Source organism: Pongo abelii, chromosome X (assembly GCF_028885655.2).
Source record: "Pongo abelii isolate AG06213 chromosome X, NHGRI_mPonAbe1-v2.0_pri, whole genome shotgun sequence".
Classification (NCBI taxonomy): Eukaryota; Metazoa; Chordata; class Mammalia; order Primates; family Hominidae; genus Pongo; species Pongo abelii.
The window spans coordinates 21328990-21354420 of NC_072008.2; positions in this window are offsets into that span (position 1 = coordinate 21328990).

Here is a 25431-nt window from a genome sequence, read left to right on the forward strand (position 1 = left end):
ATGGAACAGAACAGAGACCTCATAAATAACACCACACATCTACTATCATCTGATCTTTGACAAACCTGACAAAATCAAGCAATGGGGAAAGGATTCCCTATTTAATAAATGGTGCTGGGAAAACTGGCTACCCATGTGCAGAAAACTGAAACAGGACCCCTTCCTTACACCTTATACAAAAATTAACTAAAGATGGATTAAAGACTTAAATGTAAAGCCCAAAACCATAAAAACCCTAGAAGAAAACCTAGGCAATACCATTCAGGACTTAGGCATGGGCAAAGACTTTATGATGAAAATGCCAAAAGCAATTGCAACAAAAGCCAGAACTTACAAATGGGATCTAATTAAACTAAAGAGCTTCTGTGCAGCAAAAGAAGCTACAATCAGAGTGAATAGGCAACCTACAGAATTGGAGAAAATTTTTGCAATCTATACATCTGAGAAAGGTCTAATATCCAGAATCTACAAGGAACTTCAACAAATTTACAAAAAAAAAAAATCAACCCCATCAAAAAGTGGGCAAAAGATATAAACATACACTTCTCAAAAGAAGACATTTATGTGGCCAACAGACATATGAAAAAAAGCTCAACATCACTGACCATTAGAGAAATGCAAATCAAAACCGCAATGAGATACCATCTCACAACAGTCAGAATGGTGATTGCTAAAACGTCAAGAAACAATAGATGCTGGTGAGGCTGTGAAGAAATAGGAACACTTTTACACTGTTGGTGAGAATGTAAATTAATTCAACCATTGTGGAAGACAATGTGGCAATTCATCAGGGGTCTGGAACCAGAAATACCATTTGACCCAGCAATCCCATTACTGGGTATATACCCAAGGATTATAAATCATTCTACTATAAAGACACATGCACACATGTGTTTACTGCAGAACAATTTACAAATAGCGAAGACATGGAACCAACCCAAATGCCCATAAATGATAGACTGGATAAAGAAAATATGGTACATATACACCATGGAATACTATGCAGCCATAAAAAGGAATGAGATCATGTCCTTTGCCAGGACACAGATGAAGCTGGAAGCCATTATTCTCAGCAAACTAACACAGTAACAGAAAACGAAACACTGCATGTTCTCACTCACAAGTGGGAGTTGAACAATGAGGACACATGGACACAGAGAGGGGAACAACATACCAGGGCTAGTCAGGGGGTGAGTGGCGAGGAGAGGAAGAGTATTAGGACAAATAACTAATGCATGTGGGGCTTAAAACCTAGATGACGTGTTGATAGGTGCAACAAACCACCATGGCACACATACACCTATGTAACAGACCTACATGTTCTGCACTTATATCCTGGAACTTAAAGTAAAAATTTTAAAAAGAATAAATAAAAGGACTAATCTAGAGAAATGCTTGCACAAGTCCATCAGGAGACATATATAAGAATGTACACGTTTATAGCAGCCAATGTGCTCTCATGTACTAAAAATGTTACAATGACCTAAATATTCTTAAGTAGGAAAATGGCTAAATACATTATGTTGTATATATAAAACGGAATACTACAGAGCAGTGAAAATGAAACAGCTAGAGTTACATATCACAACATGAATAAATCTCCAAAACATAATAATGAGAGAATGAAGCAAGTTGCAAAAGGTATTATATAGTATGATTCCATTTATTTAAAGTTCAGAAATAGGCAAAAGTAAACAAAATTATCAACCAACCCTCTAACAAATTGAGGGTAAAGAGATCGATGTAATACAATAATCTACCATCTGAAAAAAATTGATAACTTTATTTGAATTGAATATTTTGTCCTTTACCAACCATGTTCTATTATAGGACTGTGCTCAGAAAGCTTTAGATATTATGGTGCCATCATCATGGGTATTAGCTCAGTCAAGATTATTATTTTATTATTATTAGTTTTATATTTATAGTCATTCTAATGGGTGTTATAATTTATGAGTGTGGTGACAACTAGAAGAGCTACAAACTATTCTGTTGATATCTTTCCCTTCGATTCTGAATATATATTCAATATCAGCACTAGAAATAGCACATACAGTTTTTTATTAGTAATTTGTTCCTAGGATCTTTAATTCTTTCTACATTCATCTTCTCCATTCAGTACTACTGCCTTTTCTTCTAGTATTGTCAGATTACACTGTGAAATGTCTGCCATTCACTGTCAAAACAGCATCTCCCCGCAACAAAAGATAGAAATAGCAGCCTTCCCACAGCCACACCTAACCAAGGTTTTATGATGATCAAGACACACAGCCATTAATACGCACGTGGAGTCATGCTTGGAGTTTGGGGATAAAGACAAACTGAGTCTTGAGGTTAAGAGACCCAAAATCATATCACATGGACAACACTTTAAAGAATATGACTATTTTTTTCTATCAGAATTATCTTTTTTTTTTTATTATACTTTACATTCTAGGGAACATGTGCACAACGTGGAGGTTTGTTACGTACGTATACACGTGCCATGTTGGTGTGCTGCACCCATTAACTCATCATTTACATTAGGTATTTCTCCTAATGCTATCCCTCCCTCCTTCCTACACCCCACAACAGGCCCCAGTGTGTGATGTTCCCCCTCCTATGTCCAAGCGTTCTCATTGTTCAGTTCCCACCTATGAGTAAGAACATGCGGTGTTTGGTTTTCTGTCCTTGTGATAGTTTGCTGAGAATGATTGTTTCCAGCTTCACCCATGTCCCTACAAAGGACATGAACTCATCCTTTTTTATGGCTGCATAGTATTCCATGGTGTATATGTGCCACATTTTCTTAATCCAGTCTATCATTGTTGGACATTTGGGTTGGTTCCAAGTCTTTGCTATTGTGAATAGTGCCGCAATAAACATACATGTGCATGTGTCTTTATAGCAGCATGATTTATAATCCTTTGGGTATATACCCAGTAATGGGATGGCTGGGTCAAATGGAATTTCTAGTTCTAGATCCCTGAGGAATCGCCACACTGTCTTCCACAATGGTTGAACTAGTTTACAGTCCCACCAACAGTGTAAAAGTGTTCCTATTTCTCCACATCCTCTCCAGCACCTGTTGCTTCCTGACTTCTTAATGATCGCCATTCTAACTGGTGTGAGAATGATCGCCATTCTAACTGGTTTTGATTTGCATTTCTCTGATGGCCAGTGATGATCAGCATTTTTTCATGTGTCTGTTGGCTGCATAAATGTCTTCTTTTGAGAAATGTCTGTTCATATCCTTTGCCCACTTGTTGATGGGGATGTTTGCTTTTTTCTTGTAAATTTGTTTGAGTTCATTGTAGATTCTGGATATTAGCCCTTTGTCAGATGGGTAGATTGCAAAAATTTTCTCCCACTCTGTAGGTTACCTGTTCACTCTGATGGTGATCCCACTTGTCAATTTTGCCTTTCGTTGCCATTACTTTTGGTGTTTTAGACATGAAGTCCTTTCCCATGCCTATGTCCTGAATGGTATTGCCTAGGTTTTATTCTAGGGTTTTTATGGTTTTAGGTCTAACATTTAAGTCTTTAATCCATCTTGAATTAATTTTTGTATAAGGTGTAAGGAAGGTCCAGTTTCAACTTTCTACATATGGCTAGCCAGTTTTCCCAGCATCATTTGTTAAATAGGGAATCCTTTCCCCATTTCTTGTTTTTCTCAGGTTTGTCAAAGATCAGATGGTTGTAGGTGTGTGGTATTATTTCTGAGGGCTCTGCTCTGTTCCATTGGTCTGTATCTCTGTTTTGGTACCAGTACCATGCTGTTTTGGTTACTATAGCCTTGTAGTATAGTTTGAAGTCAGGTAGCGTGATGCCTCCAGCTTTGTTCTTTTGGCTTAGGATTGTCTTGGCAATGCAGGCTCTTTTTTGGTTTCATATGAACTTTACAGTAGTTTTTTCCAATTATGTGAAGAAAGTCATTGGCAGCTTCATGGGGATGGCAATAAATCTATAAATTACCTTGGGCAGTATGGCCATTTTCATGATATTGATTCTTCCTATCCATGAGCATGGAATGTTCTTCCATTTGTTTGTGACCTCTTTTATTTCATTGAGCAGTGGTTTGTAGTTCTCCTGAAGAGGTCCTTCATATCCCTTGTAAGTTGGATTCCTAGGTATTTTATTCTCTTTGAAGCAATTGTGAATGGGAGTTCACTCATGATTTGGCTCTCTGTTTGTCTGTTATTGGTGTATAGGAATCTTGTGATTTTTGCACATTGATTTTGTATCCTGGGACTTTGCTGAAGTTGCTTATCAGCTTAAGGAGATTTCGGACTGACACGATGGAGTTTTCTAAGTACATGATCATATCATCTGCAAACAGGGACAATTTGACTTCCTCTTTTCCTAATTGAATACTCTTTATTTCTTTCTTCTGCCTGATTGCCCTGGCCAGAACTTCCAACACTATGTTGAATAGGAGTGGTGTGAGATGGCATCCCTGTCTTGTGCCAGTTTTCAAAGGGAATGCTTCCAGCTTTTGCCCATTCAGTATGATATTGGCTGTGGGTTTGTCATAAATAGCTCTCATTATTTTGAGATACATCCTATCAATACCTACTTTATTCAGAGTTTTTAGCATGAAGGGCTGTTGAATTTTGACAAAGGCCTTTTCTGCATCTATTGAGATAATCATGTGGTTTTTGTCTTTGGTTCTGTTTATATGATGGATTATGTTTATTGATTTGCTTATGTTGAACCAGCCTTGCATCCCAGGGATGAAGCCGACTTGATCATGGTGGATAAGCTTTTTGATGTGCTGTTGGATTCGGTTTGCCAGTATTTTATTGAAGATTTTTGCATTGATGTTCATCAGGGATATTGGTCTAAAATTCTCTTTTTTGTTGTTGTGTATCTGCCAGGCTTTGGTATTAGGATGATGCCTGCCTCATAAAATGAGTTTGGGAAGATTCTGTCTTTTCCTATTGATTGGAATAGTTTTAGAAGGAATGGTACCAGCTCCTCTTTGTACCTCTGGTAGAATTTGGCTGTGAATCCATCTGGTCCTGGACTTTTTTTGGTTGGTAGGCTATTAATTATTGCTTCAATTTCAGAGCCTGTTATTGGTCTATTCAGGGATTCAACTTCTTCCTGGTTTAGTCTTGGGAGGGTGTATGTGTCGAGGAATTTATCCATTTCTTCTAGATTTTCCAGTTTATTTGCATAGAGGTGTTTATAGTATTCTCTGATGGTAGTTTGTATTTCCGTGGGATCAGTGGTGATATCCCCTTTATCATTTTTTATTGCGTCTATTTGATTCTTCTCTCTTTTCTTCTTTCTTAGTCTTGCTAGTGGTCTATCAATTTTGTTGATCTTTTCAAAAAACCAGCTCCTGGATTCATTGATTTTTTGAAGGGTTTTTCTTGTCTCTATCTCCTTCAGTTCTGCTCTGATCTTAGTTATTTCTTGCCTTCTGCTAGCTTTTGAATGTATTTGTTCTTGCTTCTCTAGTTCTTTTATTGTGATGTTAAGGTGTCGATTTTAGATCTTTCCTGCTTTCTCTTGTGTGCATTTAATGCTGTAAATTTCCCTCTACACACTGCTTTAAATGTGTCCCAGAGATTCTGGTATGTTTTGTCTTTGTTCTCATTGGTTTCAAATAACATCTTTATTTCTGCCTTCATTTCGTTATGTACCCAGTAGTCATTCAGGAGCAGGTCGTTCAGTTTCCATGTAGTTGTGTGGTTTCAAGTGAGTTTCTTAATCCTGAGTTCTAGTTTGATTGCACTGTGGTCTGAGAGACAATTTGTTATAATTTCTGTTCTTTTACATTTGCTGAGGAGTGCTTTACTTCCAACTATGTGGTCAATTTTGGAATAAGTGGGATGTGGTGCTGAGAAGAATGTATATTCTGTTGATTTGGGGTGGAGAGTTCTGTAGATGTCTATTAGGTCTGCTTGGTGCAGAGGTGAGTTCAAGTCCGGGATATGCTTGTTAACTTTCTGTCTCGTTGATCTGTCTAATGTTGACAGTGGGGTGTTAAAGTCTCCCATTATTATTGTGTGGGGGTCTAAGTCTCTTTGTAGGTCTCAAGGACTTGCTTTATGAATCTGGGTGCTCCTGTATTGGGTGCATATATATTTAGGATAGTTAGTTCTTCTTGTTGAATTGATCCCTTTACCATTATGTATTGGCCTTCTTTGTCTCTTTTGATCTTTTTTGGTTTAAAGTCTGTTTTATCAGAGACTAGGATTGCAACCCCTGCTTTTTTTTTTTGTTTTCCATTTGCTTGGTAGATCTTCCTCCATCCCTTTATTTTGAGGCTATGTGTGTCTCTGCAAGTGAGATGGGTTTCCTGAATACAGCACACTGATGGGTCTTGACTCTTTATCCAATTTGCCAGTCTGTGTCTTTTAATTCGGGCATTTAGCCCATTTACATTTAAGGTTAATATTGTTATATGTATATACCCAGTAATGGGATGGCTGACTCAAATGGTATTTCTAATTCTAGATCCCTGAGGAATTGCCACACTGACTTCCACAATGGTTGAACTAGTTTACAGTCCCACCAATATACCCAAAGGATTATAAAACATGCTGCTATAAAGACACATGCACTCGTATGTTTATCGCGGCACTATTCACAATAGCAAAGACTTGGAACCAACCCAAATGTCCAACAATGATAGACTGGATTAAGAAAATGTGGCACATATACACCATAGAATACTATGCAGCCATAAAAAAGGATGAGTTCATGTCCTTTGTAGGGACATGGATGAAGCTGGAAACCATCATTATCAGCAAACTATCACAAGGACAAAAAACCAAACACTGCATGTTCTCACTCATAGGTGGGAATTGAACAATGAGAACGCTTGGACACAGGAAGGGGAACATCACACAATGGGGCCAGTTGTGGGGTAGGGAGATGGGGGAGGGATAGCATTAGGAGATATACCTAATGTTAAATGATGAGTTACTGGGTGCAGCACACCAACATGGCACATGTATACATATGTAACAAACCTGCACGTTGTGCACATGTACCCTAAAACTTAAAGTATAATAAAAAAATATTGTTATGTGTGAATTTGATCCTGTCATTATGATGTTAGCTGGCTATTTTGCTCGTTAGTTGATGCAGTTTCTTCCTAGCATCGTTGGTCTTTACAATTTGGCGTGTTTTTGCAGTGGCTGGTACCAGCTGTTCCTTTCCATGTTTAGTGCTTCCTTCAGGAGCTCTTGTAAGGCAGGCCTGGTGGTGACAAAATCTCTCAGCATTTGCTTGTCTGTAAAGGATTTTATTTCTCCTTCACTTATGAAGCTTAGTTTGGCTGGATATGAAATTCTGGGTTGAAAGTTCTTTTCTTTAAGAATGTTGAATACTGGCCCCACTCTTCTGGCTCATTTCAACCTTGGTGAATCTGACAATTATGTTTCTTGGGGTTGCTCTTCTCAAGGAGTGTCTTTGTGGCATTCTCTGTATTTCCTGAATTTGAATGTTGGCCTGCCTTGCTAGGTTGGGGAAGTTCTCCTGGATAATATCCTGAAGAGTGTTTTCCAACTTGGTTCCATTCTCCCCGTCACTTTCAGGTACACCAATCAAATGTAGATTTGGTCTTTTCACATAGTCCCATATTTCTTGGAGGCTTTGTTCATTTCTTTTCACTCTTTTTTTCCTCTCAACTACTCTTCTCACTTCATTTCACTCATTTGATCTTCGATCACTGATATCCTTTCTTCCGCTTGATCTTATCGGCTACTGAAGCTTGTGCATGTGTCACGTAGTTCTCGTGCCATGGTTTTCAGCTCCATCAGGTCATTTAAAGTCTTCTCTATGCTGTTTATTCTAGTTAGCCATTCATCTAATCTTTTTTCAAGGTTTTTAGCTTCCTTGCGAAGGGTTCAAACATCCTCCTTTAGCTCGGAGAAGTTTGTTATTACCGATCTTCTGAAGCCTACTTCTGTCAATTCATCAAAGTCATTCTCTGTCCAGCTTTGTTCCATTGCTGGCGAGGAGCTGCGATCCTTTGGAGGAGAAGAGGCGGTCTGATTTTTAGAATTTTCAGCTTTTCTGCTCTGGTTTCTCCCCATCTTTGTAGTTTTACCTACCTTTGGTCTTTGTTGATGGTGACCGACAGATAGGGTTTTGGTGTGGATGTCCTTTTTGTTAATGTTAAGGAATATGACTATTAAGTTATTCCTCCGTGGTGGGAATAAGGGAGACACATTTGATAACTAACTTAAAATATTTAAAGAGTTGTCACATGGAAGCTAGATTTGACTTGTTCTTCATGACCCCAAGGGATAGAACTTGAATCAATAGGTCAAAGCTTCAGAAAGACAAATTTGATCAATTTAAGGAAGAACCACCCAGAAATACAATAACCAGTCTCTCAGAAAAGTGAACTACATATTTCAGGAAGCATTCTAAAAGAGTTTAGGCAAGCAGTAAGATAGGTTCAGAGAATAAAATGATTGATTTTTCAGGGTTCTGAGAGTCTGGGTTCTAGGCATGGAAGAGGATGCTGAGGTAGTAGTCAAGAGGCCTGGGTTATTGCCCTTGCTCATCCACTAACTAGATAGATGACCACCATTTTGAGACTTTTCTCTTCTATTAAGAGTATTAGGATAAATGGATAGTGTTGTCACTGCCTTGATAGAAATAACAGCTCCATATCAGATTAATTTCACACTGATGTCAACCTTACGACTGAAAATCTGCTTCACTGAAGGCAACCTAATGTACTAACACTGGGAATCTGATATAGACCAACAAGGTTTGGAGCATTTATTCTCTGGGGAAACATCAGTAGAAGTATAATGTACACATCAACACCATGGAGTTAAAAAAAAAAAAGAACAAGTTTAATCAAAGAGAAAGATTCCACAGGAGCTAAGCTTGATGTTCAAGAAGAATTATTTTGCCTTTGAGAGGAATTACACCTCCAAGAGTAGCTTTACCCTTGGCTTCTATGAAATATTGGTATATCACCTGGAAAGAAGCACCACAACATTTTCTTTTTTATTGGTTTATTATGTTGCTGTATAATACATAATGAACACAATCAGTTGGCTAAATATTGTCCACATTCTGAGTCTATGTAAAGGTATGCAGAAATAGCTTATAGAGTCCTTGATATCCCCTGAACCAAGAGAGTCAGTTATGTTTATTTTATAACTATAAATTTTACAGAGGAGATAAATATATTTTTCTATATTCCAGGGCAATGGAAAGATGCTTCATTTCTTTTCATACTGTTTCTATCTCTATGTTAGGAATATAGTCACTGTTATCTACTTTTCAACTGTACAGCAATTTTTAGCAATTTCTGATGGGGAAATGTATAAGTCAAGGTCCCTGCAGGAAACAGAATCCCACTCAGGTGATTCAATGAAGAAATTTTTTTTTAAAAACTACTTACAGATGTGTGGCTAGGGTTAAGGTTAAACAAGGAAGTATCAGGCCATTATGACCCAAAGATTAGTCATAGCTGGAAGCCATTACCAATCCTAGGTTTGAAAGGGAACATGGAGGAAATAGTGTTTTAGGAACCGGTGAGAGCTGGAACTATGGAGGAAGGGATACTTAGCAAAAGCTGTAGCAATGGAGAGACTCAACCACAGCCAAAATCAGAACCAACTCAGCCAGGGTGAAACAGGGAAGAGACATCCCAACTTCTCTTTATGTCCTATGATCTCATGCTGCTGACTCCCTTTAGCTGAGTCAACAATGCAAACTCAGAAATTTAGTTTGGAATAGTTTGTCCAATTACTATGTCCTAACTCCCATTTCAGATTATTTCCCATATATATCATACTCTCAAAGGGATATAGTCTAGAAAAGTTTGTTAATGACTACCTAACCTATAAATAATGGAATCCATATGTCACTTGGAGAGAAAAAAAAGAGGCATGGGGCTACATTTATTGTAATTTAATCATCATTCAAAAATTAATTTTTGAATGATAGTGCTGAAGACAGAAATGGTATCAGACTTCATGCATCTTCTATAATATAAAAATGCCTAGAGACATGCTCAGTTAAAAAGAGAGAAGATATACACACTACATGTAGATATAGAAGTTTGCCCACATGGACATGTGTCTGTAGTATGCATGTATGGGTGTATATGTGTATGTGTGCCTATAGTGAGTATGTGTATATCTGTGCTGATATTCTCCACATCCCCTCTCCATGACCCTCCCCAAATCCACTCTCCACTCTTCTCCAACTGCTTTGTGCCCTAAATGACTGAATCATATGAATTATGTGAATGGGTTTCCTCATCCTCTAGCTTCTTGTTGAGTTCAGACAATGAGTGGAACGCCAGAAGAAAATCAGAAGGCAGCAAATAAGAAATATCAGAGTATTTATTTCTCTGAGTCTCCTTGCAAAGTCACTATGACTCATCATATCCTCAACTAAAAATCACAGTTCCTATCAAGCAATCCATCTTTCTCTGCAGGTTCCAGTTGCTGCTCTCTCTCCTTGTCCCTTCAGTAGTGACGGCACCTTGCTTTGACTATCTCCTGGGGTATTACTTCACTAACCCTGTGGTTTCCCTGTACCCTGCCCATATCTTGTAAATTATGCCTTTATTAAACTCTTCTCAGGTTACACAATTTGAAAGTGCCATCTGTTTACAGCAAGAACCTTGATGTATACATTATGCCCCAACAACTTACAAGGATTAATAGTATTTTTCTAGTCTTACTGCAATATTCCAGGCTTTAGAAAATTGTATTTCCTTGGTAATAATCTAGGTATATTAGACTGCAAGGTCTTCAAGAGCAGAGATCATACCATACACACAGTTGTAACATTTGCAGGCATAAATAGCTCCTGCTCACAGTTGGCAATCAACAATTATTCTGAGGAATTGAATTGACCTAAAACAAAACATAGCTATTCCCAGGCTATGATCTTGAATGAACAAAATAAACATTATCTTAATCATGACATCAAAAAAATCATGTGATCCTAAAGAATTTATTGATGCTAACTTGCTGAACATAATACCCATTTTAATGTCTTCTTCATGCAGAAATAAATGGTGTTTAAGAGTATTGGCCAGGCACCATGGCTAACGCCTGTAATCCCAGCACTTTGGGAGGCCAAGGTGGGCAGATCACTTGAAGTCAAGAGTTTGAGACCAGCCTGGCCAACATGGTGAAACCCCGTCTCTACTAAAAATACAAAAACTAGCCAGGCGTGGTGGTGGGCACCTGTAAGCCCAGCTACTCTGGAGGCTGAGGCAGGAGAATTGCTTGAACCTGGGGGGTGGAGTTTGCAGTGAGCTGAGATTGTGCCACTGCACTCCACCCTGGGCGACAGAGCGAGACTCCATCTCAAAAAAAAAAAAAAGTATTCTACAGCTGGCTGTGTAATTACATTAATCAAAGAGTGCTTCTTCTGTTGGTTTCTTTGCAGTTGCCATAGTAGCAACCACATGTTTTCAAGTAGAGAGCACACATAGAACCCATTCTTAATTACACGTGTAGCACTACATTTCAGAGAACACAGTAAATATGGAGGCCATGAGTGCATGGAAAAGAAATATGATGACAAAAGATTTGCTCTCCAGCTTTTCTATCTTTTGATTATTCCTAACCCCTTTATTAGTATGTTCTGATTCCCTATTATCCCTTTTCATTCACTGCAATATAAAGGTCTCTGCACCCACCCACCCAATTACAAACACCTGCTCCTGAAATGACCCAGAACTGTCCTTTAAAAAAAGTCAGTAGGAAATTAAGTCCTGCCATAACAAAAATACAACGGAATGAAAGTATCTACTGATACTTTTCTAAGAAAACTGACACCACCCTCGGTCTTTTCTCATACTATGGCAGAGCATCAACGTCTTCCTTTCTAAGTATTCTTTGTATTACTAAGGGTTCTTATTAGTGATTAAATACCTTGCCTAGCTGTGCAATATAAGTTATAGATCTTGCCATTCACAAGTATATTGCCAAGATTAGCTAATTATTGCACATTTTAAAAATAAACAAACCAGAAAGCATAATATCAAGGGTAAAACAAATTTTCCAATCAAAGACTTTTCATTACATCAAGACTAAATAATAATTTATCTTTTTCTCTCTCTCTATTTTCCAGATATTATTTAAGGAAAGTCATACATTCTTTTTTTATATATATTTTTATTATACTTTCAGTTCTAGGGTACATGTGCACAACGTGCAGGTTTGTTACATATGTATACATGTGCCACGTTGGTGTGCTGCACCCATTAACTCATCATTTACATTAGGATTTACATTAGGTATATCTCCTAATGCTATCCCTCCCCTAGTCCCCCACCCCACAAGAGGCCCCAGTGTGTGATGTTCCCCTTCTTGTGTCCAAGTGTTCTCATTGTTCAATTCCCACCTATGAGTGAGAACATGCGGTGTTTGGTTTTCTGTCCTTGTGATAGTTTGCTGAGAATGATTGTTTCCAGCTTCACCCATGTCCCTACAAAGGACATGAACTCATCCTTTTTTATGGCTACATAGTATTCCATGGTGTATATGTGCCACATTTTCTTAATCCAGTCTATCATTGTTGGACATTTGGGTTGGTTCCAAGTCTTTGCTATTGTGAATAGTGCCACAATAAACATACGAGTGCATGTGTCTTTATAGCAGCATGATTTATAATCCTTTGGGTATATACCCAGTAATGGGATGGCTGGGTCAAATGGAATTTCTAGTTCTAGATCCCTGAGGAATCACCACACTGACTTCCACAATGGTTGAACTAGTTTACACTCCCACAAATAGTGTAAAAGTGTTCCTATTTCTCCACATCCTCTCCAGCACCTGTTGCTTCCTGACTTCTTAATGATCGCCATTCTAACTGGTGTGAGATGGTATCTCATTGTGGTTTTGATTTGCATTTCTCTGATGGCCATATGATGAGCATTTTTTCATGTGTCTGTTGGCTGCATAAATGTCTTCTTTTGAGAAATGTCTGTTCATATCCTTTGCCCACTTGTTGATGGGGATGTTTGCTTTTTCTTGTAAATTTGTTTGAGTTCATTGTAGATTCTGGATATTAGCCCTTTGTCAGATGGGTAGATTGCAAAAATTTTCTCCCATTCTGTAGGTTACCTGTTCACTCTGATGGTGATCCCACTTGTCAATTTTGCCTTTCGTTGCCATTGCTTTTGGTGTTTTAGACATGAAGTCCTTTCCCATGCCTATGTCCTGAATGGTATTGCCTAGGTTTTATTCTAGGGTTTTTATGGTTTTAGGTCTAACATTTAAGTCTTTAATCCATCTTGAATTAATTTTTGTATAAGGTGTAAGGAAGGGATCCAGTTTCAACTTTCTACATATGGCTAGCCAGTTTTCCCAGCACCATTTGTTAAATAGGGAATCCTTTCCCCATTTCTTGTTTTTCTCAGGTTTGTCAAAGATCAGATGGTTGTAGATGTGTGGTATTATTTCTGAGGGCTCTGCTCTGTTCCATTGGTCTGTATCTCTGTTTTGGTACCAGTACCATGCTGTTTTGGTTACTATAGCCTTGTAGTATAGTTTGAAGTCAGGTAGCGTGATGCCTCCAGCTTTGTTCTTTTGGCTTAGGATTGTCTTGGCAATGCAGGCTCTTTTTTGGTTCCATATGAACTTTACAGTACTTTTTTCCAATTCTGTGAAGAAAGTCATTGGTAGCTTGATAGGGATGGCATTGAATCTATAAATTACCTTGGGCAGTATGGCCATTTTCATGATATTGATTCTTCCTATCCATGAGCATGGAATGTTCTTCCATTTGTTTGTATCCTCTTTTATTTTGTTGAGCAGTGGTTTGTAGTTCTCCTTGAAGAGGTCCTTCCCATCCCTTGTAAGTTGGATTCCTAGGTATTTTATTCTCTTTGAAGCAATTGTGAATGGGAGTTCACTCATGATTTGGCTCTCTGTCTGTCTGTTATTGGTGTATAAGAATGCTTGTGATTTTTGTACATTGATTTTGTATCCTGAGACTTTGCTGAAGTTGCTTATCAGCTTAAGGAGATTTTGGACTGACACGATGGGGTTTTCTAAGTACATGATCATGTCATCTGCAAACAGGGACAATTTGACTTCCTCTTTTCCTAATTGAATACCCTTTATTTCCTTCTCCTGCCTGATTGCCCTGGCCAGAACTTCCAACACTATGTTGAATAGGAGTGGTGAGAGAGGGCATCCCTGTCTTGTGCCAGTTTTCAAAGGGAAAGCTTCCAGTTTTTGCCCATTCAGTATGATATTGGCTGTGGGTTTGTCATAAATAGCTCTTGTTATTTTGAGATACATCCCATCGATACCTAATTTATTGAGAATTTTTAGCATGAAGGGCTGTTGAATTTTGTCAAAGGCCTTTTCTGCATCTATTGAGATAATCATGTGGTTTTTGTCTTTGGTCCTGATTATATGCTGGATTACGTTTATTGATTTGTGTATGTTGAACTAGCCTTGCATCCCAGGGATGAAGCCCACTTGATCATGGTGGATAAGCTTTTTGATGTGCTGCTGGATTCGGTTTGCCAGTATTTTATTGAGGATTTTTACATCAAAAGCACTCCTCAGCAAATGTAAAAGAACAGAAATTATAACAAATTGTCTCTTCAGACCACAGTGCAATCAAACTAGAACTCAAGATTAAGAAACTCACTCAAAACCGCTCAACTACATGGAAACTGAACAACCTGCTCCTGAATGACTACTGGGTACATAACGAAATGAAGGCAGAAATAAAGATGTTCTTTGAAACCAACGACCACAAAGACACAAAATACCAGAATCTCTGGGACACATTTAAAGCAGTGTGTAGAGGGAAATTTATGCCCACAAGAGAAAGCAGGAAAGATCTAAAATCGACACCCTAACATCACAATTAAAAGAGCTAGAGAAGCAAGAGCAAACACATTCAAAAGCTAGCAGAAGGCAAGAAATAACTAAGATCAAAGAAGAACTGAAGGAGATAGAGACACAAAAAAACACTTCAAAAAATCAGTGAATCCAAGAGCTGGTTTTTTGAAAAGATCAGCAAAATTGATAGACTGCTAGCAAGACTAAGAAAGAAGAAAAGAGAGAATCAAATAGACGCAATAAAAAAATGATAAAGGGGAGATTACCACCGATCCCACAGAAATACAAACTACCATCAGAGAATACTATAAACACTTCTACGTGAATAAACTGGAAAATCTAGAAGAAGTGGATATATTCCTCGACACATACACCCTCCCAAGACTAAACCAGGAAGAAGTTGAATCTCTGAATAGACCAATAACAGGCTCTGAAATTGATGCAATAATTAATAGCCTACCAACCAAAAAAAGTCCAGGACCAGACGGATTCACAGCCGAATTCTACCAGAGGTACAAGGAGGAGCTGGTACTACTCCTTCTGAAACTATTTCAATCAATAGAAAAAGAGGGAATCCTCCCTAACTCATTTTATGAGGCCAGCATCAACCTCATACCAAAGCCTGGCAGAGACACAACAAAAAAAGAAAGTTTTAGACCAACATCCCTGAAGAAAGTCATACATTCTTTAGAGAAATAAGAGATGGTCTTTACTTAATTCTAATTAAGTCTTTCCAGAGGAGATGAATGCCAATCCAATGTAGCTGAAAATTCTTTATTTTAAATAGTCTCACAGTTTAATAACATATTTTGGCATTACTTTTGTCCAATACAAAATTAATCTTATATTGGCAATAAATTATCATTGCACAATAACACATTTGTTTCTGCTTTCTTTGCTGTTGATCTCATCAGTGTTGACCATTTGCTTATTTATCCTTTCTATTAGCATTTGCTGATTGCTTATTATGCAGTTGACACTTTCCCAAACTTAAAGAATATACAAATACATGGTCATAACCCTCCAAAAGCTCATGTCTAGAAAATAAGATAGGCATGCAGTAAACTGGCAGGCCAGCTGGGGGATGCATAGTCTATGAGAGCCTAGCATAAAACACTTATTTCTGCTTCCCATGCTTGTTCATCCTCCAGCAGCCTAGAGAAGCAAAAGAACAAGTGCATAAGGCTTCTTGAGACCTAAGCTTGAAACTGACCCACTGTCACTCCCACTGCATCCTATTGGCCAAAGCAAGTCACAAGACCAACCCATATTTAATGGGAAAGGATATAGGCTCCACCTCTTAATGGAAGGAGTAGCAAAGTAATGGTACAAAAGCTGTGGATGCAAGGAGAGATGGAAGATTGGAGACATGTTTGCATAGTACCAAATGCACAGTAAGACAACAGATCTAACCTAGAGGGAATCAGGAAAGGCAAAATACAGTCTTTAAAGATTAGTATATTTGTATCTATAATAATATGCATTAAAAGGCAAATCAATACTTACATTGACAGTATAAAATAAGGAATCCAAAACATATAATTGAGTGACAGCCTTGAGTCAGTTGTTCTCTTGTTACATTTGTCACTTAGCTAAACCTCTGAAAAGTAAAGTAAGACATTTTTTTCTGAACTTTAGCTAAACATAAACTCTTTAATTCTTTTTTCATTTTAAAAAATTTTCCACAAGTTATTAGGGTATAAGTGGTATTTGGTTACGTGAGTAAGTTCTTTAGTGGTGATTTGTGAGATTTTGGTGCACCCATCAACCAAGCAGTATACACTGCACCACATTTGTAGTCTTTTATCCCTTGCCTCCCTCCTACTCTTGCCCACAAGTCCCCAAGGTCCATTGCATCATTCTTATGTCTTTGCATCCTCATACTTTAGCTCCCACATGTCAGTGAGAACAAATGATGTTTGGTTTCCCATTCCTGAGTTGCTTCACTTAGAATAATAGTTTCCTATCTTATCCAGGTCACTGCAAATGCTGTTAATTCATTCCTTTTTATGGCTGAGTAGTATTCCATTGCATAGATATACCACAGTTTCTTTATTCAGTCATTGATTGATGGGCATTTGGGTTGGTTCCACGATTTTGCAATTGTGAATTGTGCTGCTATAAACATGAGTGTGCAAGTATCTTGTTCGAACAACGACTTCTTTTCCTCTGGGTAGATACCCAGTAGTGGGACTGCTGGATCAAATGGTAGCTCTACTTTTAGTTCTTTAAGGAAGCTCCACACTGTTTTCCATAGTGGCTGTACTAGTTTACATTCCCACCAGCAGTGTAGAAGTGTTCCCTGATCACTGCATCCATGCCAACATCTACTGTTTTTTGATTTTTTGATTATGGCTGTTCTTGCAGGAGTAAGGTGGTATCACATTGTGGTTTTGATTTGCATTTTCCTGATCGTTAGTGATGTTGAGCATTTTTTCATATGTTTGATGGCCATTTGGGTATCTTTTAAGAATTGTCTATTCATGTCCTTAGCCCACTTTTTGATGGGATTGTTTGCTTTTTTCTTACTGATTTGTTTGAGTTTGTTGTAGATTCTGGATATTAGTCCTTTGTCAGATGTATTGATTGTGAAGATTTTCTCCCTCTCTGTGGGTTGTCTGTTTATTCTGCTGACTGTTTCCTTTTGCCGTGCAAAAGTTCTTTAGTTTCATTAGGTCCCAGCTACTTACCTTTGTTTTTGTTGCATTTGCTTTTGAATTCTTGGTCATAAAATCCTTGCCTAAGCTAATGTCTAGAAGGGTTTTTCCAATGTTATCTTCTAGAATTTTTATAGTTTCAGGTCTTAGGTTTAAGTCCTTAATCCATGTTGAGTTGATTTTTGTATAAGGTGAGAGATGAGGATACAGTTTCATTCTTCTACTGTGGCTAGCCAATTACCCCAGCACCATTTGTTGAAAAGGATGTTCTTTCCCCACTTCATGTTTTTGTTTGCTTTGTCAAAGATCAGTTGGCTGTAAGTATTTGAGTTTATTTGTGGGTTCCCTATTCTGTTCCATTGGTCTATATGCCTATTTTTAGACCAGTACCACACTGTTTTGTTGACTATGGCCTTATAGTATAGTTTGAAATCAGGTAGTGTGATGCCTCCAGATTTGTTCTTTTTGCTTAGTCTTGCTTTGGCTATGCGGGCTCTTTTTTGGTTCCATATGAATTTTAGAATTGTTTTTTCTAATTCTGTGAAGAATCATGGTGGTATTTTGATGGAGATTGCATGAATTTGTAGATCGCTTGTGGCAATATGGTCATTTTCATAATATTGATTCTACCCATCCATGAGCATTGGATGTGTTTCAATTTGTTTGTGTCATCTATGATTTCTTTCAGCAGTGTTTTGTAGTTTTCCTTGTAGAGGTCTTTCACCTCCTTGGTCAGGTATATTCCTAAGTATTTTATTTTATTTTTTTACGGCTATTGTAAAAGGGGTTGAGTTCTTGATTTAATTCTCTGCTTGCTCGCTGCTAGTTTACAGAAGGGATACTGATTTGTGTACATTAATCTTGTATCCAGAAACTTTGCTGAATTATTTTATCAGTTCCAGGAGCTTTCTGGAGGAGTCCTTAGGGTTTTCAAGGTAAAAGATCATATCATCAGCAAACAGGGACAGTTTGACTTCCTCTTTACCAATTTGGGTGCCCTTTCTTTCTCTCTTTTTTTCTGATTGCTCTGGCTAGGACTTCCAGTACTATGTTGAAGAGGAGCGGTGAGAGTGAGCTTCCTTGTCTTATCCCAGTTCTCAGAGGGAATGCTTTCAATTTTTCCCCACTCAGTATTATGTTGGCTGTGGGTTTGTCAGAGATGGCTTTATTACATTAAGGTATGTCCATTGTATGCTGATTTTGTTGAGAGTTTTAATCATAAAGGGATGCTGGATTTTGTAGAATGCTTTTTCTGCATCTATGAGATAATCATATGATTTTTGTTTTTAATTCTTTTTATGTGGTATATCACATTTAATACAGACACCCCATTATTGGGTATATGTTTAATATAAATTATTCTAACACAAAGATATATGCACACATATGTTCACTGCAGCATTGCTCATGATAGCAAAGACATGGAATAAAGAAAATGTGGTATATATGCACCACAGAATACTATGCAGCCATATAAAGGAACAAGATCATATTATCTGAAGCAACATGGATGGAGTTGGAGGCCATTATCCCAAGTGAACTAACACAGGAACATAAAAGCAAATACTGTATCTTCTCACTTATAAGTGGGAATTAAATGTTGCATACATATGGACACAAATAAAGGAAAAACAGGCACCAGAGCCTACTTGAGGGTGTAGGGTGGGAGGAAGGAGAGCGCTGAAAAGCTACCTATTGGGTACTATGCTTATTACCTGTATGACAAAATAATCTGTACACCATACCCCCATGACACACAAGTTACCTACATGACAAACCTGCACATATACCCCTGAACCTAAAATAAAAGTTAAAGAAAAGCATAACCCAACTCCATTTTGTTTACAAGCAACTAACTTCAAATTCAACATATGTGGGTTGGAAGTAAAATGATGGGAAAGATAACCCATACAAACATCAAAAACAAGCTGAAGTAGCTATATTGATATCAGATAAAGTAGACTTCAGAACAAATAAAACTACAAGAGACAAATAGAAATGTTACGTAATGACAAAAGGATTAATACACCAAGAAGACACAGTAATCCTAAATATGTACATATCAAAAATAGAGCCTCATAATAAAAAGCAAAAACTGACACAGCAAAAATTGATGTAACTGAAAGGAAAAATAAATCCAAAATTTTACATGTGCGTGTCATTATTCCCCTCTCAACAATAGATTGAACTAGTAGGCAGAAAATCAGCAAGTATACATGAAATCTGTATAATACATTTAGCCAACAAGACCATATATGTGTGTGTATATATATGTATATATGTATATATGTATACATGTATATATGTATATATGTATATACGTGTGTATATACGTGTATATATGTATATATGTGTATATACGTGTATATATGTATATATGTGTATATATACGTGTATATATACACGTGTATATGTGTATATATACACATATATATGTATATATACACGTATATATGTGTATATATACATATATGTATACATATACACGTGTATATATATATACACGTGTATATGTATACATATATACACGTGTATATATATGTATATATATATATATACACATCTATGTAATGGTTCACTGAAAACCAGCAGAATACACAATTTTGTAAACACCAATGGAATAATTCATCAGACAGATTATATTCCAGGTCATTAAAAAACTTCAATAAACTTAAAATAAGTAAAATCATATAGACTGTTCTCCTACCATAATAGAATCAAACTATGTATCAATACCAGAAAGGCAACAGGAAAATATTCAAACTCATAGGCACTAAATACCAGAATTTTAAATAATCCATAGGTCCAAGAGGAAAACCAAAAGGAAATTTAAAAATAAATAAAACTTGATGAAAATTAAAATACAACATGTCTAAGTATGTCAGATGTGGCTAAAGTAGTATTGAGAGGGAAATTTATAGTATTAAATGCTTATACAGACATGCACTACATAATGATGCTTCAGTCAATGATGGATCACATATACAATCATGGTATCATAGTTTTATAATGGATCTGACAAATTCCTATCATCTAGTGACATTTTAGCTATTATAATACATAGCAGAATGCATTGCTCATGTGTTTGTGGTGATGCTGGTACAAATGAAACTTCTGCACTGCTAGATGTATAAATACATAGCACATACAACTATGTACAATACATGATACCTAAAAATGATTGTAAATGCTATGTTACTGGTTTATTTATTTACTATTCTGGACTTTTAATTGCAATTTTAGAGTGTACTCCTACTTATATAAAAATGTTAATTGTAAAGCACCATCAGCAGGTCCTTCAGAGGTATTTCACGAAAAAGCATTGTTATCATATGAGATGACAGCTCCATGCATGTTACCACCCCTGAAAATCTTGCAGTTGGACAAGATCTGGAGAGGGAAGACAGTGATATTGATTATCGTGGTCCTGCATAGGCCTGGGATAAAGTGTTTTTGTGTCTTGGTTTTTAACAAAAAACTTTTAAAAGTAAAAAGATAAAAAAATTTAAATTAGAAAAAGCTCATAAAACAGGGATGAAAATAAAATATTTTGGGGAGGTGGGGACAGAGCAAGGTGGCAGAATAGAAGCCTCCACTGATCATTCCCCACACAGGAACACCGAATTTAACAACTATCTACACCAAAAAGCACCTGCATAATAACCACAAATCAGGTGAGCAATTACAGTACCTGATTTTAACTGCATATCAGTGAAAGACGCAGTGAAGTGGGTCAGAAAGACAGTCTTGAGTTGCCAATGCCACCCCTCACCCATCAAACAGTAACAGCTGCATGGCACAGGTAAAGAATCTGTGTGCTAGGAGGAGGGAGGAAGAACACAGTGACTGTCGGAGTTTGCATTGGAACTCAGCGCTGCCCTATCAGAGCAGAAAGCAAAAACAGGCTGAACTCATTGATGCCCATGGAGGGAGCATTTAGAAAAGCCCTAGCCAGAAGGGAATTGCCCATCCCAGGGATGAGAACTTGAATTTTGGCAAGCCTTGTCACCATGGGCTACAGTGCTACAGGGTCATAAATAAATGTGAAAGGCAGTCTGGGTCACAAGTATTAAAACTCCTAGGCCAGGTAGTGGTTACAGCAGGCATTGGACGAGACCCAGTGCTGTATCAGCTTCAGTTCTGACCCAGGACAGTTCCAGTGTGGTGGCCACAATGGTGCTTGTGTCACCCCTCCCCTAGCTCCAGGTGGCTCAGCAAAGAGAGAGAGAGATTCCTTCTGTTTGGGAGAAAGTAAGGGAAGAGAACAAGAGTCTGTGCCTGATAATCCAGCACTCCTAGTCCTGTGCTGGGCTAGAAGCCAGTGGACTTGGGAGGCATGTGACCTAGTGAGACAGCAGGTGGGGCAGCTAAGGGAGTGCTTCTGCCATCCCTCCTCCAACACCAAGCAAAGCAGTTTCCAGCAACATAAGTGATTCCTTCCTTCTGAAAATTAACAGAGAGGGAGAAGTAAAAAGGAATTTGTCTTATAGCTCAGTTATCAGCTCAGGCACAGTAAGATAGGGCACCTGGTAGTGTTATCAGGCCCCAGTTCCAGGCCTTAGCTCCCAGATGACATTTCTAGAAACACCCTGGGGCAGAAGGGAATCTGCCACCTTCAAGGGAAGTACCCAGTCCTGACAAGATTCATCATCTGCTGACTAAAGAGCCATTGGTTCATGAATAATCAGTAGTGATACCGAGGTAGCAAATCATTGGCCTTAGGTGAGACTCTGATACTTATTGGTTTCACGTAAGACTCAGCACATTCCTAGATGTGGTGACTATAGTAAGAGATTAGTTCTGCTTGAGAAAAGCAGAGGACAAATAAAGGGGACTTTGTCTTGCACCTTAGGTCCCAGCTCAGCCACAGAAAGGTAGAGCAAAAACAAGATCTTGGGGTCCCTGATTCCAGGCTTTGGCCCTTAGATGACATCTCTGGAACTATCCTTGGCCAGAGGGGAATGCACTGCCCTGAAGGTTGAGTCCCAGGCCTGGCAATATTCACCATAAGCTGACTGAAGAGCAATTGGGCCTCAAGGGATTATTGGAGGTAGTCTGGCAGTACTCCCTATGAGTCTGTGGTGGTGGTGGCCATGGGGAGAGGGTCCTTTGCCTAGAGAAAGGGGAAGGAGGAGTGGGAAGGACATTATTTTGTGGTTTGAGTGCCAGCATAGCCATAGTTGAATAGAACACCAGGTAGGTTTATACGGTTGTTTACTCCAGACCCTGCCTCCCTGAAGGCATCTCCGGACAAACCCATGGCCTGGGGGAACTCACTGCCCTAAAGGTCAGGAAAAAAGCAAAACTGGCTTTTTAACACCTGCTGATTGTAGAGCTCTTGGGCTTTGAGTAAACATAGGCACTAGTTAGCTAGTGGTTACACCCGGCCTGGGCCAAGACACAGTGCTATACCAGTTCTGAATCAGGGACAGTCCCAGTGGTGGTGGCCACAAGGGTGCTTCTGTCACCCCTTCCCCAGCTCCAGGTGGCTCAGCAAAGAGATAGAGACTCTATCTGGGAGAATGTAATTAAAAAAAAACAAATCTGTGCCTGGTAATCCAAAGAGTTCTTCCAGATCTTATTCAAGACCACCAAGGTGGTACCTCTACATGTCTGCAGGAACCACAGTGTTACTGGGCTTGAGATGCCCCATAATACAGATATGGCTAAGATTACAATACCCAAGACCCTTCCAATACCTGGAAAGCCTTCCCAAGACAAACAGGTACAAAACAGCCCAGACTGTGAAGTCTAAAATAAATACCTAAGTGTGCACTGCTCAGGTGACAGACACACCAAAATCTCAGAAATCACCACTAAAGAACTTATGCATATAACCAAAAACCACCTGTTCTCTGAAAACTATTTAAATAAAATGAAATAAAATTTAAAATAAAATAAATTCCTAACTCTTCAATGCCCAGACACCAACAAAAATCTACAGGCATTAAGACCATGCAGGAAAATATGTCCTCATCAAACAAACTAAGGCACCAGGGACCAATCCTGAAGAAACAGAGATATGTTAATTTTCAGACAGAGAATTCAAAATAGCTGTTTTGAGGAAACACAAAGAAATTCAAGATAATACAGAGAAGGAATTCAGAATCCTATCAGATCAATTTAACAAAGAGATTGAAATATTTTAAAAGCATCAAGCAGAAATTCTGGAATTGAAAAATGCAATTAACATAACGAAGAATACATTAGTGTCTCTTAATAGAATAATTCATTAAGCAGAAGAAACAATTGGTGACCTTGAAAACAGGCTACTTGAAAATACACAGAGGAGACAAAAGAAAATGAATGGGAAAGAATGAAGCATGCCTACAAGATCTAGAAAATAACCTTAAAAGAGCAAATCTAAGAGTTATTGGCCTTAAAGATGAGGTAGAGAAAGAGATGGGGTAAATAGGTTATTCAAATGAATAATAACAAAGACTTCCCAAAGCTAGAGAAAGATATCAGTATTCAAGTACAAGAAGGTTACAGAACACAAAGCAGATTTAACCCAAAGAAGACTACCTCAAGGCATTTGATAATCAAACTCCAAGAGATCAAGGATAAAGGAAGGATCCTAAAAGCAGCAAGAGAAAAGAAACAAATAACATACAATGGAGCTCCAATATTCCTGGCAGCAGACTTCCCAGTGGAAACTTTACAGGTGAGGAGAGTGGCATGACACATTTAAAGTGCTGAAGGAAAAAAACTTTTAGATTAGTATATCCAGAGAAAATATCATTCAAACATGAAGGAGAAATAAAGACTTTTCAGACAAACAAAAACTAAGGTATTTCATCAACATTAGACCTATTCTACAAGAAATGCTAAAGGGAGTTCTTTAATCAGAAATAAAAGGATGTTAATAAGGAATAAGAAATCACCTGAAGGTACAAAACTCACTAGTAACAGTAAGGACACAGAAAAACACGGAATATTATAACACTGTGTTTGCGGTGTGTAAACTACTCTTAAGTAGAAACAGTAAAAGCTGAGCCAATAAAAATAATAATTACAAAAACCTTTCAAGACATAGCACAATAAGATATAAATATTAACAGCAAAAAGTTAAAAAGCAGGGCAATGAAGTTAAAGTGTAGAGTTTTTATCAGTTCACTTTTGGCTTGTTTCTTTGTTTATGTAATTAGTGTTAACTTGTCATCAGTTTAAAATAATGAGTTTAAAATAAAATAGTATATGCAAGCCTCCTGGTAACCTAACATTAAAAAAATACATAAAATACACAAAAAATAACAAGCTATAATTTGGAAGCAACCTAAGTGTCCATCAACAGAAGGATGGATAAAGAAATTGTGGCAAATCTACACGATGGAATACTACTGAGCCATAAAAATGAATGAGATCCAGTCATTTTCAACAGCATGGATGGAACTACAGGCCATTTGTTAAGTGAAATAAGCCATGCACAGAAAGAGAAACTTCACATGTTCTCAGTTATTTGTGGGACCTAAATTCAAAACAATTGAACTCATGGAGATTGAGTGTAGAAGAATGGTTACCAGAGGCTGGGAAAGATAGTGGGTGCATGGGGCATAAGAGGGGATAGTTAATCGGTATAAAAATAGTTCAAATGAATGAATAAGACCTAGTATTTGATAGCCCAGCAGGGTGACTATAGTCAATAATAATTTAATTGTACATTTTTAAATAACTAAAAGAGTATCATTGGATTTTTCGTAACACAGTAAATGCTTGAGGTGATGGATACACTATTTATGCTGATGTGATTATTATACACTGCATGCCTATATAAAAATATTTCGTATACTCCAGAAATACACATACCAACTATGTAACAACAAAAATTAAAAATAAAAATGTTTTTTAAAGTAAATATTTTTGTACAGCTCTACAGTGTGTTTGTGTTTTAAATTAAGCATTATTACAAAAGAGTCAAAAGTTAAAAAGATTTTAAATGCTTATAAATTAATAAGGTTATAGTAAGCTAAGGTTAATTTATT